The 13,411-nt window shown below is 39.5% G+C and overlaps 1 pseudogene; it reads left to right on the forward strand.

The window, feature by feature from the left end:
* The first annotated feature begins 1,642 nt into the window (after positions 1 to 1,642).
* On the forward strand, positions 1,643 to 1,772 carry LOC119058113 (uncharacterized; annotated as a pseudogene).
* Positions 1,773 to 13,411: the final 11,639 nt, after the last annotated feature.

Genomic DNA, 13,411 nt, shown 5'->3' on the forward strand with positions numbered 1-13,411 from the left:
CTGAGCCACATTAGGCAGGGCAACTCTTCAGTTCTGAAGAATAGTTTTTGTGGATATAGAAACTATTGTTTGACAGATTTTTCTTTTAATTCTTTGAGTCTCATCCCACTACCACCTGATTTCTATTGCTTCTGATAAGTCAGATATTAATTTACATGTATACCACAAGTGTATATTCATAGAACCATCACCACAATCAAAAGGTAAACTGCCCCATCATCACAAGGCTCCTTCATGCAATTTTACTGCCATATGCTCCATACTTTTCATGTCCTAATCCCAAATCCTTGGTAACAACTAATCTGTTTGCCATTTCTTTAACTTTGAGATTTTAAGAATGTTATATAAATGAAGTCATTATGAAAGCTTTCAAGACTGGCTTTTTTTTCACTGCAAAAATGATCTGAACATTTATCTAGGTATGGATAATTCATTCTTCCTTATTGCTACATAGTATTCCAATGGATGGATCACATTTTGTTTAACTGTTCATCCATTGAAGTGCATTTGGATTATTGACAGTTGGAGGCTATTATGAATAAAGCTGCTTTAAACATTCATATACAGGTTTATGGTGAATGTAAGTTTTCATTTTTCTGGGACAAGTGGCCAAAATTGCATTTGCTAGATTATAGTGTAAATAGTTTTTTTTAATTTTATTTAGTATGTAAATAGTTTTTAAAGAAACTATTAAAATGTTTTCCAGAATGGCTCTACCATTTTACATTATTGCCAAAAACGTACGAGTAATCCAATTTTGGTAGATTCTCACCAATATTTGGTGTTATCACAATTTCTATGTTTGCCAACTTCATAGGTATATAGTGGTATCTCACTGTAGTTTTAATTTGCATTTCTCTAATAGCTAATGATAGTGGGCATCTTACCATGTGCTTACTTACCACCTGCTGTTATATTCAGTGAAATATCTGTTCATGTATTTTGTACAATTTTTAAATAGATTGTTTTTACTATTAAACTTTGAGAGTTCTTTATATATTCTAGATACAAGGCCTTTATCAGATATGTATTTTGAAAATATTTTATCCAAGTTTTTAGCAAGTCTTTTCATACACAATCTTTTTTTTTAGAGCACAATGTTTTTATTTGATGAGGTGTAATTTATCCATTTTTTCCTTCATGGATTGTGCTTTGGAGTCAAGTCAAAATCTCTTCACTTAGCCTTAGGTTCCAAAGACTGTGTCATAAGGGTTTTTTTTTTAAGTTTTATAGTTTTACATTTTACATTTGTGTGAAATTCATTTGGAATTCACTTTTGTATAAGACGGGAGATTTAATTTTATTTTTTGAAATATTTTATTTTTAGAGAGTGGAAGGGAGGGAGAAAGAGAGAAACATCAATGTGTAGTTGCCTCTCGTATGCCCCCTACTGGGGAACCTGGCCCGCAACCCAGGCATGTGCCCTGACTGGGAATCAAATCGGTGACCCTTTGGTTTGCAGGCCAGTGCTCAATCCAGTGAGCCACACCAGCCAGGGCAGTGGTTATACTCTTGTAACACTTATTGCTCAATGCCTGAAAATGTTGTCTCATCATATTTTGTCTAGTTGTACAGTTCTTTTTGGTGCACAAACAGGTTCAGCACAAATTACTCCATCATCATCAAAAGTGGAAGTAGTTTTACCCTCTGGTTCCCTTTCTCACTGAAATTGAACACTGGTCTTGGTGGTCGAAATAGAAAAAGTAATACTGAAGCTGGCCTCATGGTGTTTGTAGCGTACTCTGTAGTATGTGGGTTAGTTTCAAACAAAGTGAAAAAACAAAAGAAGAAGAAAAAGGAAACAAAAGAAGTGGAAGGAGTTTTACTTTTGTGTTATACTTCGATTTTTTTTTTCAGCTGAACACTTCAATTTAATGGCAGCAATAAGTCAAGTGCCTCCATGCTCATCTCGGGCGGAAGAAGAACATCGGTCCTGGTTGTTTTGTTTTGTTTTGTTTTTTTAATTTATTTTTTATTGATTATGCCATTACAATTGTTCTATTCCCCCCTTCGTTCCCCTCCACCCTACCCCCCGTCCCCACCATTACCCCCCTTTAGTTTATGACCATGTGTCTCAAGTCCTTTAGATTCTATATTTCCCATACTATTCTTGCCCCCATCTATTTTCTATCTACTGTCTATGCTACTTATTTTCTGTACCTTCTCCCCCCTTCTCCTCCTCCCACTCCCCTGTTGCTAACCCTCCTTGAGATCTTCATTTCTATGTTTCCACTCCTGATCTAGCTGTCCTTTTAGTTTGCTTTTGTTTTAGGTGTGGTTGTTAATAACTGTGAGTTTGCTGTCTTTTCACTGTTCATGTTTTTTTTACCTTCTTTTTTTTAGATAAGTCCCTTTAATATTTCATATAATAAGGGCTTGGTGATGATGAACTCCTTGAATTTGATCTTATCTGAGAAGCACTTTATCTGTCTTGCCATTCTAAATGAAAGTTTTGCTGGATAGAGCAATTTTGGTTGTAGGTCTTTGGATTTCATGACTTGGAATACCTCTTTCCAGCCCCTTCTTGCCTGTAAGGTCTCTTTTGAGAAATCCGCTGACAGTCTGATGGGAACTCTTTTGTAGGTGACTGTCCCCTTATCTCTTGCTGCTTCTAGAATTCTCTCCTTCATTTTAATCTTGGCTAATGTAATTATGATGTGCCTTGGTGTGTTTCTTCTTGGGTCCAACTTCTTTGGTACTCTCTGAGCTTCCTGGATTTCCTGGAAGTGTATTTTCTTTGCCAGACTGGGGAAATTCTCCTTTATTATTTGTTCACATAAGTTTTCCACTGGTGGCTGTGCCTTTCCCCCTTCTGGTACCCCTATAATTCGGATGTTGGAGCATTTAAAGATGTCCTGGAGGTTCCTAAGACTCTCCTCATTTCTTTGAATTCTTGCTTCTTGACTCTTTTCTGTTTGGCCATTATTTGCTTTCTTCTGGTCCACTCCATTGATTTGAGTCCCAGTTTCCTTTTCATCGCTATTGGTTTCCTGTGCAATTCCATTCATTTCAATTAGTTTTGCCTTCATGTGTTTGTCTAATTTGTGGCTATAATCAACCAGTTCTGTGAGGATCCTGATCACCAGTGTTTTAAACTGTGCGTCTTTGAGTTTTGCTATTTCTTCATCGCTTAGATTTATAGGCTCTGGGGTTTTTAGATCTTCTTGAGCCATTTTTGGTCTGTTCCCGCCCTTTAAGTATGAGGAGCGGAGCCTTGGACTCTCAGGTCGCTGGGTTGTGATGTTATATGTGGAGGCGGGGTCAGAGCAGGGAAATGGCGGCGCCCCGTGCTGCTATTGTTGTGGGGCCTTCTCAGTCCTGTAGTCTCACTGCCCACTCCCTCGCTTGTCTATCTGCGTGAGAAAGCGCAACCACAGTCAACCCGCAGCCCTGCTCCCTCGCTGTCTCCCCATGGTCGCTCGCTGAGTCGCTTACTAGGTCCAACCCTGCGCCTGGGGTCCCCGCGCCCGAGTCCGTCTGACCGAGTTTTTCTGTGCAACCCTGCTCCACCAGCTGCTGGTTTCACCCCTCTTACTGGTCAGGCTGAAGAATTTGTTGTTATTGGACTTCCAAAAAGTTCAATTTTCTGTGTTCTGGCTGTGTTTTCTGTTGCTAATATTTAGTTGTCTTTAAACTTGGTTGTGAGAGAAGGCACAGAGTCTCCACCTATGCCTCCATCTTGGCGGAAGTCCTATACTTTGATTTTTAAAAAATGTTTTTTAAAGATTAAAGGAAAAACAAAAGAGAAAAGAAAAAAGTAAAAGTGAAAGGAAGATAACTACAACACACAAGTAGAATCACCAAGTGTTAACTCCCCTCAGGAATAAATATTTAAGTTAACTGAGGTGAAGGGAATATAAAATGGATCTTCTAGAAAGAAGAGTATGAATACTAATTTTTGCCTTGCAACCAGTTACTTAAGGTTGTAGTCTTCACTTGAATATTGTCCTTTGCTTTATCATACTCTTGTTTCCTTTGAACACTTAATATATAGAATGCTTAGAGCATATATTAGAGAATATGAAGATAAGATCCCAGAGTTTTTCTGCACTTGGGAGTTGAGGCAATTATTCACAAACTTTGAGTTATCCTTCTTTGGGGTAGCCATGGGCAGTATATTTGGGATATATGCAACATAGTTAAAGTGTGTTAGGTAGAGATATTTTGGGATGATAAGTATGGAGAGGAAAGTGTATTCATTCATTCAATACATATTTACTGAACGCCTACTGTGCCACACTTTTTTAAGGCTCTTTGAATACCTCAATAAACAAAAACAGGGTAAAGTTCCCTGATATCATGATGATATACCCCCCTCCATTTTTATGCAAGCAATGGCACATTAAATCCTCCTCATGAGCAAATCTCTCTGACTCCCTATTTTGTTACCAGCCTGAGAGAAATCATTTATTTATTTTAGAGAGGGAAAGGGAGAAAGACAGAGAGAAACATCAATGTGTGGTTGCCTCTCACACTTCCCCTACTGGGGACTTGGCCCACAACCCAGGCATATGCCCTGCCTGGAAATTGAACTGGTGACCCTTTGGTTTGCAGGCCAGTGCTCAATCTACTGAGCCACACCAGCTAGGGCAGAAAAATCTTTTTTATAATCCTTACCTGAGGACATTTTTTTTCATTGATTTTAGAAAGAGAGGTAGGGATAGAGAGAAACAATGTGAGATAGAAGCATTGATTGGTTGCCTCCCATACGTGTCCAGACTGGGGAGTATATGCACCCAAATCAGGGAATGAACCCAAACTTACAATCTAGGCATGTTTTCTGACCAGGAATTGAACCACAACCTTTTGGCTATGGGACAGCACTCCAGCCAACTGAGCCATAGTAGTCAGGGATGAAAAAAATCTTTGCTTTTAAAGAGCTCATATGGTTATATCAGGCCTTCCAGATTATTTCCTTTTTGATTAACTCAAAGTCACCTGATAAGTAACCTTAATAATTATTTCTGCAAAATGCCTTTCAGTATGTAACATATAATATAACCATGACCATGACACATTGATGGGGACTCTGACCAGTGGTGTCTGAAGTATTGTAGATGCAAGGAACAAAATCACACATACTGCAGAAGTCCCATGGACAAAAAGGGATGGCATGGCCACTCTGAGTGAGAGAGCACCCTGATCCTTGCCTGGACAGGCTTTTATTGCTTTTCTGGGAGCATTACCTCAAGGAAGGTCTTCATTCTTCATTGTCAGGCAGTAATGATCAAACAAAAGATAACATACAAAGAGCTATGAACGCTTATTCTGAGTCAGGGTCCGATAGCTAAGGGGCCGCAAAACTTTGGGAAACAAACTCATTCTATGCTTGGACCCCTATCAGAAAATCGAGGACAATCTTAGCACAGCAGGTTTCACAGGGTTTTATGCATTCTTTCTTAGGCCTGATCATCCTGGGGAAACCACCTGTTCCTACCCAGGGCTGCATCACCCTCTGGCATTGTTTCAGGCTTAAGTCAGGCAGGGCACATGAGGCAGCCAAGAGATTGGGAGACTTCTTGCAGACAGACTGAGGACTCAGGCTATGTCAAAACAGAGGGGTGAGCATCCATCACCCCCTTTTTCTATAGCCCCCAAGTCCTTCCCTGAGGGCCCGTTCATGACCACACCTGTCTTATGTCGTCACTCCCTTGAGGAATCTTACCCATCATTGGCTAACCAGTCATCTGCCTGGGGCCAAGTAGGATGAAGTAAAAGGGGGCAGAGGTGGCACCCCTGCCAGGGAGATAAGCTTTGTCTCCTTAGTGGCTTATGGTCCCAAGGTCTCTTACTCAGCCTTAGCCATGGGGGGTTATAGCTTCTGAAACCAGGCAGGGTGGTTTCCAACAACATATATCATATTCACAGTACTGGAAATTAGGAAGGGAAATTTGGGGGACTATTTTGGAATCCTCCCTGTCAGAGACACAGAAAAAACTGAAAAACCTGAATAGATTTCTATCTACTCAAAAAACTAAATTTGCAATTAAAAAAATCTTCCCACAAAGAAAACTCCAGGACCAAATTTCTTAAGTGATTTCTATCTTTTAGGTAAAAGACAATACCGAACCTAAACATACCCTTTCAGCAAAGAGAGTAAACATTTCCTGATTTATTTTATGAGGTCAGCATTACCCTTAAGCTCCAAATTCACTTTTTACTTGCTCTATGAAAGTAAATCTGAGCCCTGGCTCATGTGGCTCAGTGGATTGAGCACTGGCCTGTGAACCAAAGGGTCACCAGTTCAATTCCCAGTCAGGGCGCATGCCTGGGTTGTGGGCCAGGTCCCCAGTAGCAGGTGTGTGAGAGGCAACCACACATTGATGTTTCTCTTCCTCTCTTTCTCCCTCCCTTCCCTCTCTTTAAATATAAGTAAAATCCTTTATTAAAAAAATTAATCTGAGCCCTTGAAATAATTTTTTTAAAGATTTTATTTATTTATTCCCAGAAAGAGGGGAAAGGAGGGAGAGAGGGAAAGAAATGTCAGTGTGGACTTCTGGCCAAGATGGAGGTGTAGGTGGAAACACTGTGCCTCCTCACACAACCAAGTTTAAAGACAACAAAGTTTTAGTAACAAAAACGCAACCAAAACAGACAGAAAATTGAACTGTACGGAAGTCTGACAACAATGAACCATTCAGCCAGACCAGTAGGAGGGGCAGAGTCAGCAGCTGGCAGAGCAGAGTTGCACAGGAAAAAGGGGCCAGACTGACCCAGGTGTGCAGGCAGAGGTTGGCAGATCCTAGCCACGGGTTGGCAATGGGCAGACCCAGTGAGGGTGCAAGGCAGCTGGATGACTGTGGTCACACATTCGTGCACAGATAAACCAGGCAAAAAAACGAGCAGTGAGACAGACCGTGCAAACCAGGGCCCAAGCACTGGGAATTAAAGCCTAAAAGCACCAACTGGGAAAACTTTCAGGGGTCAAGGTGTCAGGAGAGGCTCCCAGGCTCACAGAGAACTTGTTGGAGAGACCCACAGGATCCCGGAGGATGCACAAGCCCACACATCCAGGAACCAGCACCAGAAGGGCCCAATTTGCTTGCGGGAAGCAACAGAGGGGACCGAAATCTGGAAGAGAGCGTGGAACAAGCACCATTGCCCCTCTCTGACCCCACCCCCACATACAGCATCACAACCCAGTAATTAGGTCGCCCCTCCCTGGTCAACATCTAAGGCTCCACCCTAATACCAAAGAGGCGCAAACAGACCAAAACATTATGGCTCAAGAAGAACAGATCAAAGCCTCAGAGCCAATACTTCTAAACAACCAAGAGATAGCCAACCTATCAGATGCACAGTTCAAAACACTGGTGATCAGGATGCTCACAGAACTGGTTGATTTTAGTCACAAATTAGAGGAACAAATGAAGGCTAAACTAAGTGAAATGGAGGGAAATGCTCAGGAAACCAATAGTGATGGAAAGGAAACTGGGACTCAGATCAATGGAGTGGACCAGAAGGAAGAAAAAAATGACCAAACAGAAAAGAATGAAGAAACAAGAATTCAAAAAAAATTAGGAGAAGCTTAGGAACCTCCAGGACATCTTTAAATGTTCCAACATCTAAATTATAGGGGTACCAGAAGGGGAAGAGGAACAGCAACAAGTGGAAAACTTATTTGAACAAATAATGAAGGAGAATTTCCCCAATCTGGCAAAGACAATACACTTCCAGGAAATCCAGGAAGCTCAGAGAGTCCCAAAGAAGTTGGACCCAAGAAGGAACACACCAAGGCACATCATAATTATATTAGCCAAGATTAAAATGAAGGAGAGAATCCTAGAAGCAGCAAGAGATAAGGGGACAAAAGGGTGAGGCTGAAAGTCTGTAATCACTTGATCATTTCCTCTGTGAACCCCTGTCCCCTGTGCCCCCCCCATTCCTTAGGAACTCTCAATAACAAAAAAAAACAAAAAACATTCTTTTCACCCATATCACTCTGGAGTTATTTCAAAAACTAGGGAAAAAATCAAATATTACTTACAAAGATGCTACTTTACCACTCCAGAGCTGTTTCAGGAGCTGGGATGAATACCAAAATACATACATTTCTTATATCAGAGTATCACCTTAGGTTTTGTTAATAAAGGGCATCAGGAACATTGCAAGAAGAACAAAAATTTTGCATCCTGATTCTGGTATACTTGCTTGGTTGCCTCTTGCAGTATCTGCTTTTTCATCTTCTCCATGCCTGGTTCCTGCTGTGATGATTGTTTCTTCCATCCTCAGGTTCTTAAACATTGCTCCCCACTTCTCCCTGCATGCAATGGGTAGCAGCTTCCCCAGCATCTCCCAATCCTCATCCCAGCCTGGGACAGTTTTACAGCTGAGTATTTCTGGTGAGACACATCCCTGTAAACAGCCTTCTCCAGTACACTGGAGGACAGATTTCTAGCAAGTTCTGTGAGTGTGACACTAGTGACTCCTTTATTCAAGAGGCCACATCCATACCTCTCCAACAATGTCTAGATTTAAGGCAATACAGTGGGAATGAGGCTCTACAGAAGAGCAGGGGGTCCTTGAGTACTCCATCTTGGTCCTGGAAGTAGTGATTATATATTATGCTATTCTATTAATATATCTAGTACAATTCAGGAACAATATTGCATTTTGTTGCAATATTGCTTTTACTTCTAAATATTCCTTCATTATTCCTGTCCATGTTAATTTTTTTATATCAAACCTGCCCTGTTCTAAGTACTGTGTGATTTCTCTCTCCTGATTGGACCCAAACTCGGATGACCTGGAGACAGACCTTAGAGAGTAGCAACTGAAGACAGACCCCCCAAAATAGGATTTAAGGATTGCTTTGTTCATGTCTTCAGGTTTGAGCTCTGTGCTCCTTGTAAATGGGAAAAGAGACTCTAGTAATCCATGGCATGCAGGGGAATCACAATAAATCAAGACATGTCAACTGAAGCATGTACTTTGGGAGCCCAAGTGGTTGCTATAATTAACCATTGCACCAGTAATGATGACCATAAAGACTGGTGGTGGGTGGATTCTTTTGAGATCACTTGAGTGCTTACAAAGAAAAAAATTACAGGCTCAGGCCTTGGCCAGTGCCACTCAGTGGTTTGTAGCATCGTCCCATACACCAGATGGTTGGAGGTTCAAATCCTGGCCAGGGCACATGCCTGGGTTGTGGGTTCAATCCCTGGTTGGGGAGTATATGTGAGGTCGCTGATGTATATTTCTCTCACACATCAATGTTCTCTTGCTCTGTCTCTCCCTTCTTCTCTCTCTAAATATATATATATTAAATTACAAGCTCAACTCCATTAACTCTCAGTTCATAAGTCTGTAGCTGCAGGTCTGATATTCCTGAAAATCAACTGGACAGGGTGCTAAATTGTGAGTTGAATTTGGTCTCATTAAGTTTCTCATGTGAATGGAGACATCTGTTTGGATTAAGATAAAACTGACAATAGTGAATCCTGAAGTCATTCTGAACCTCCCTTACCAATTGTTGCCCTGCAGTGTCTAGAAATAAGACTTCCATTGCCTAAAAATCTTATGAACAATCCAAAATATGTGGGACACTAAGAAAGCAATGCCTAAGAGGTAAACTCACACCATTTCAGGCCTGTCTCAAAAACCAAGAAAAACCACAAATAAACAATCTAATTTCACACTTAAAAGAAATTGAAAATGGCCCTGGCTGGCGTAGCTCAGTGGATTGAGTGCGGGCCTGCGAACCAGACGATCACGGTTCGATTCCCTGTCAGGGCACATGCCTGGGTTGCAGGCCAGTTCCCAGCAGGGGCCAGTTCCCAGCTAGGGATGCACCAGAAGCAACCATACATTGATATTTCTCTCCTTCTCTCCTTCTCTTCCCTTCGAAAGATAAATAAATTTAAAAAAATTTTTAAAGAAATTGAAAATGGATAACAAACAAAAGCCCAACGTGAGCACAAGAAAAAACATAATTAATATTAGAGAAGAAATAAAAGAGATAGAGTCTTAAAAATAATACAAAAATCAATGAATCCAAGAGCTGGTTCTTTGAAAAGATCAACAAGATTGTCGAACCTTTTGCCAGATTCATCAGGAAAAAAAGAGAACGGACCCAAATAAATAAAATCAAAGATGTAGGAGAAATAATAACTAACACCAAAGAAATACAAAGGAATATAAGAAAATACCATGAACAACCATATGCTAATAAATTGGACAATCTGGATGAAATGGATAAATTCCTAGATATATGCGATCTTCCAAAAATAAGTCAGGAAGAATTAGAAGATCTGAATAGACAGATTATATCTAATAAAATTGAAACAGTAATCGAAATACTACCAACAAACAAAAGCCCTGGACCAGATGGCTTCACAGGTGAATTTTGCAACATATTCCAAGTGGAACTAACAACTCTCCTTTTCAAACTATTTCATAAAAGTAGCCTTCCCTCCTTCAAGATGAGAGAAGGCTCCCAAACTCATTTTACAAGGCCAGGATTATGCTAATTCCAAAACCAGATAAACACACTACAAAGAAAGAAAATTATACGCCAATATCCCTGATGAACACAGATGCTAAAATCCTCAACAGAATATTAGCAAACCGAATACAGCAACACATCAAAAAGATCATACGCAATGATCAAGTGAGATTTATTCTAGGAATGCAAAGATAGTTCAACATTCACAAATCAGTAAATGTGATTCACCACATAAACAAAAGGAAGGATAAAAACCATATGATTATATCAATACATGCAGGGAAAGCTTTTGATAAAATCCACCACCATTTATGATAAAAACTCTCAGCAAAGTGGGAATAGAGGGAACATACCTAAACATAGTAAAGGCCATGTATAACAAACCCACTGCCAGCATCACAGTTAATGGACAAAACAACAATTGTTCCCCTTAACATTGGGAACAAGACAAAGATACCCACTTTCACCTCTCTTATTCAACATGGACTTGGAAGTCCTAGCCATAGCAATCAAACAAGAAAAATAAATAAAAGGCATCTAAATTGGAAAGGAAGTAAAACTGTCTTTATTTCTAGATTACATGATATTGTACATAGAAAACCCCAAAGATTCCACCAAGAAACTACTAGAACTGATAAATTAATTCAGTGAAGTAGCAGGATACAAAATTAACATTCAGAAATCAGTTGCATTTTTATACACCAATAAATAACAGAAAGGGAAATTAAGAAAACAATCCCATTCACAATTGTTTCAAAAAATACCTAGGAATAAACCACAACAAGGATGTAAAAGACCTGTACTCAGAAAATTATGATACTGAAGAAAGAAATTGAAGAAGATACAAATAAGTGGAAGCACACGCTGTGTTCACGGACAGGAAGAATTAACATCATTGAAATGTCCATACCACCCAAAACAACCTATAGATTCAACACAATTCCTATGAAGATCCCAATGACCTATTTCACAGAACTAGAACAAATATCCCAAATATTTATATGGAACCACAAAAGGCCCCACATAGCAACAACAATCCTGAAAAAGAAGAATGAAGTTGGAGAAATCACACTACCTAATATCAAACTATACTGCAAGACCACAGTAATTAAAACAGCCTGGCGCTGGCATAAAAACAGACATATAGATCAATGGAACAGAATAGAGAGCCCAGAAATAAACCCACACCTTTACAGTCAATTGATATTTGACAGAGGAAACAAGCACATACAATGGGCTAAAGATAGTTTATTCAATAAATGATATTGGTAAAATTGGATAGATACATGTAGAAAAATGAAAGTAGACCACCTTCTTATACCACACATGAGAAGGTCAAGTCAAGGAACATGTATAAAGGACCCATGACAAAGAAAACTGTTGGTAGGGGATTGAATGTGGGAGGTGAGGAGTGGGTAGGGCAGGGAAAGGTTATGGGGGGAAAAATTAGGAAAACTATAATTGAACAACAATAAAAAAGAGAAAAAAAGAATAAATTCAAAAGTGATCAAAGGCTTAAATGTTAGACCTAAAACTATAAAACTCCCAGAAGAAAAGATAGACAGCAAAATCTTGGACATTGCTTGTAGCAATTTTTTTTATCAGGTATATCTTCCCAGGCAAGGGAAACAAACAAAAAAATAAACAAATGGAACTTCATCAAACTAAAAAGTTTTTACACAGCAAAGGAAATCATCAGCAAAATAAAAAGACAACCCACAAAATGGCAGAACATATTCATCAATGCATCTGATAAGGGGTTAATATCCAAAATTATTAAAGTACTTACAATACTCAACCCATTCCAAAAAACAACCCAATTTAAAAATGGGCAAAGGACCTGATTCTCCAAAGAGGACATACCAGAGACACAAGAAAAGATGCTCAACATCACTAATTATCAGAGAAATGCAAATAAAAACCACAATGACATACAACCTCACACCTGTCAGAATGGCTATCATCAATAAATCAACAAACAAGTGCTGACAAGGATGTGGAGAAAGGGGAACCTTTTGCACTGTCGGTGAAATGCAGACTGGTGCAGCCACTGTGGAAAGCAGTATGGATATACTTAAAAAATTAAAAATGGATCTGCCTTTTGACATAGCAATCCCACTTCAGGGAAAACATCCAAAGGAACCCAAAACACTAATTTAAAAGAACATACACACCCCTATTTTCATTGCAGTGTTAATTACAGTTGCCAAGATATGGAAGCAGCCCAAGTGTCCACCAATAGATGAGTGGATCAAACAACTGTGCAACATTTATACAATGTAATACTACTTGGCCATAAAAAAGAGGAAAGTTTTACCCTTTGCAGCAGTATGGATAGACCTGGAGAACATTTCACTAAGTCAGATAAGCCAGGCAGAGAAAGACAAATATTGTATTATTTTACTCATATGTGGAATCTAACAAACAAACCGAACTTAGAGGCAAAACAGAGAGACTCATAGATGGAGAGGAGGTGACAGCCACTGGGGTGGGAGGACATTAAGAGGGTGGAGAGATTAAGCAAAAAGGAAAAAGGACTCATGGACATGGGCAATAAGGTGGTGATTGCTGGGGGGAGGGTGGTATAAAGGGACTAACTGATAATAGAATATGATAAAAATTGCCCTGGCTGGTGTAGCTCAGTGGATTGAGCACAGGTCTGCAAACCAGAGGATCGCAGTTCAATTCCCAGTCAGGGCACATGCCTGGGTTGCAAGCCAGTTCCCTGCAGGCCAGTTCGAAGCAGGGGACACACTAGAGGCAACCATACATTGATGTTTCCCTCTATCCTTCCCTTCCCCTCTAAAGATAAATAAATAAATAAACAAATTTAAAAATATTAAAAAATTAATATCAATTTTTAAAAAGAATATAATAAAGATTATACATTTAAGAAATATAATAAAACTTTTTTAATTGAAAATATATATTTACTTAACAGTAAAAACTTGCTTTTGGTATGAAAGG

This window comes from Artibeus jamaicensis, unplaced genomic scaffold, assembly GCF_021234435.1.
Source record: "Artibeus jamaicensis isolate MK-2021 breed Jamaican fruit bat unplaced genomic scaffold, CSHL_Jam_final contig_240, whole genome shotgun sequence".
In the NCBI taxonomy this organism is placed as follows: domain Eukaryota; kingdom Metazoa; phylum Chordata; class Mammalia; order Chiroptera; family Phyllostomidae; genus Artibeus; species Artibeus jamaicensis.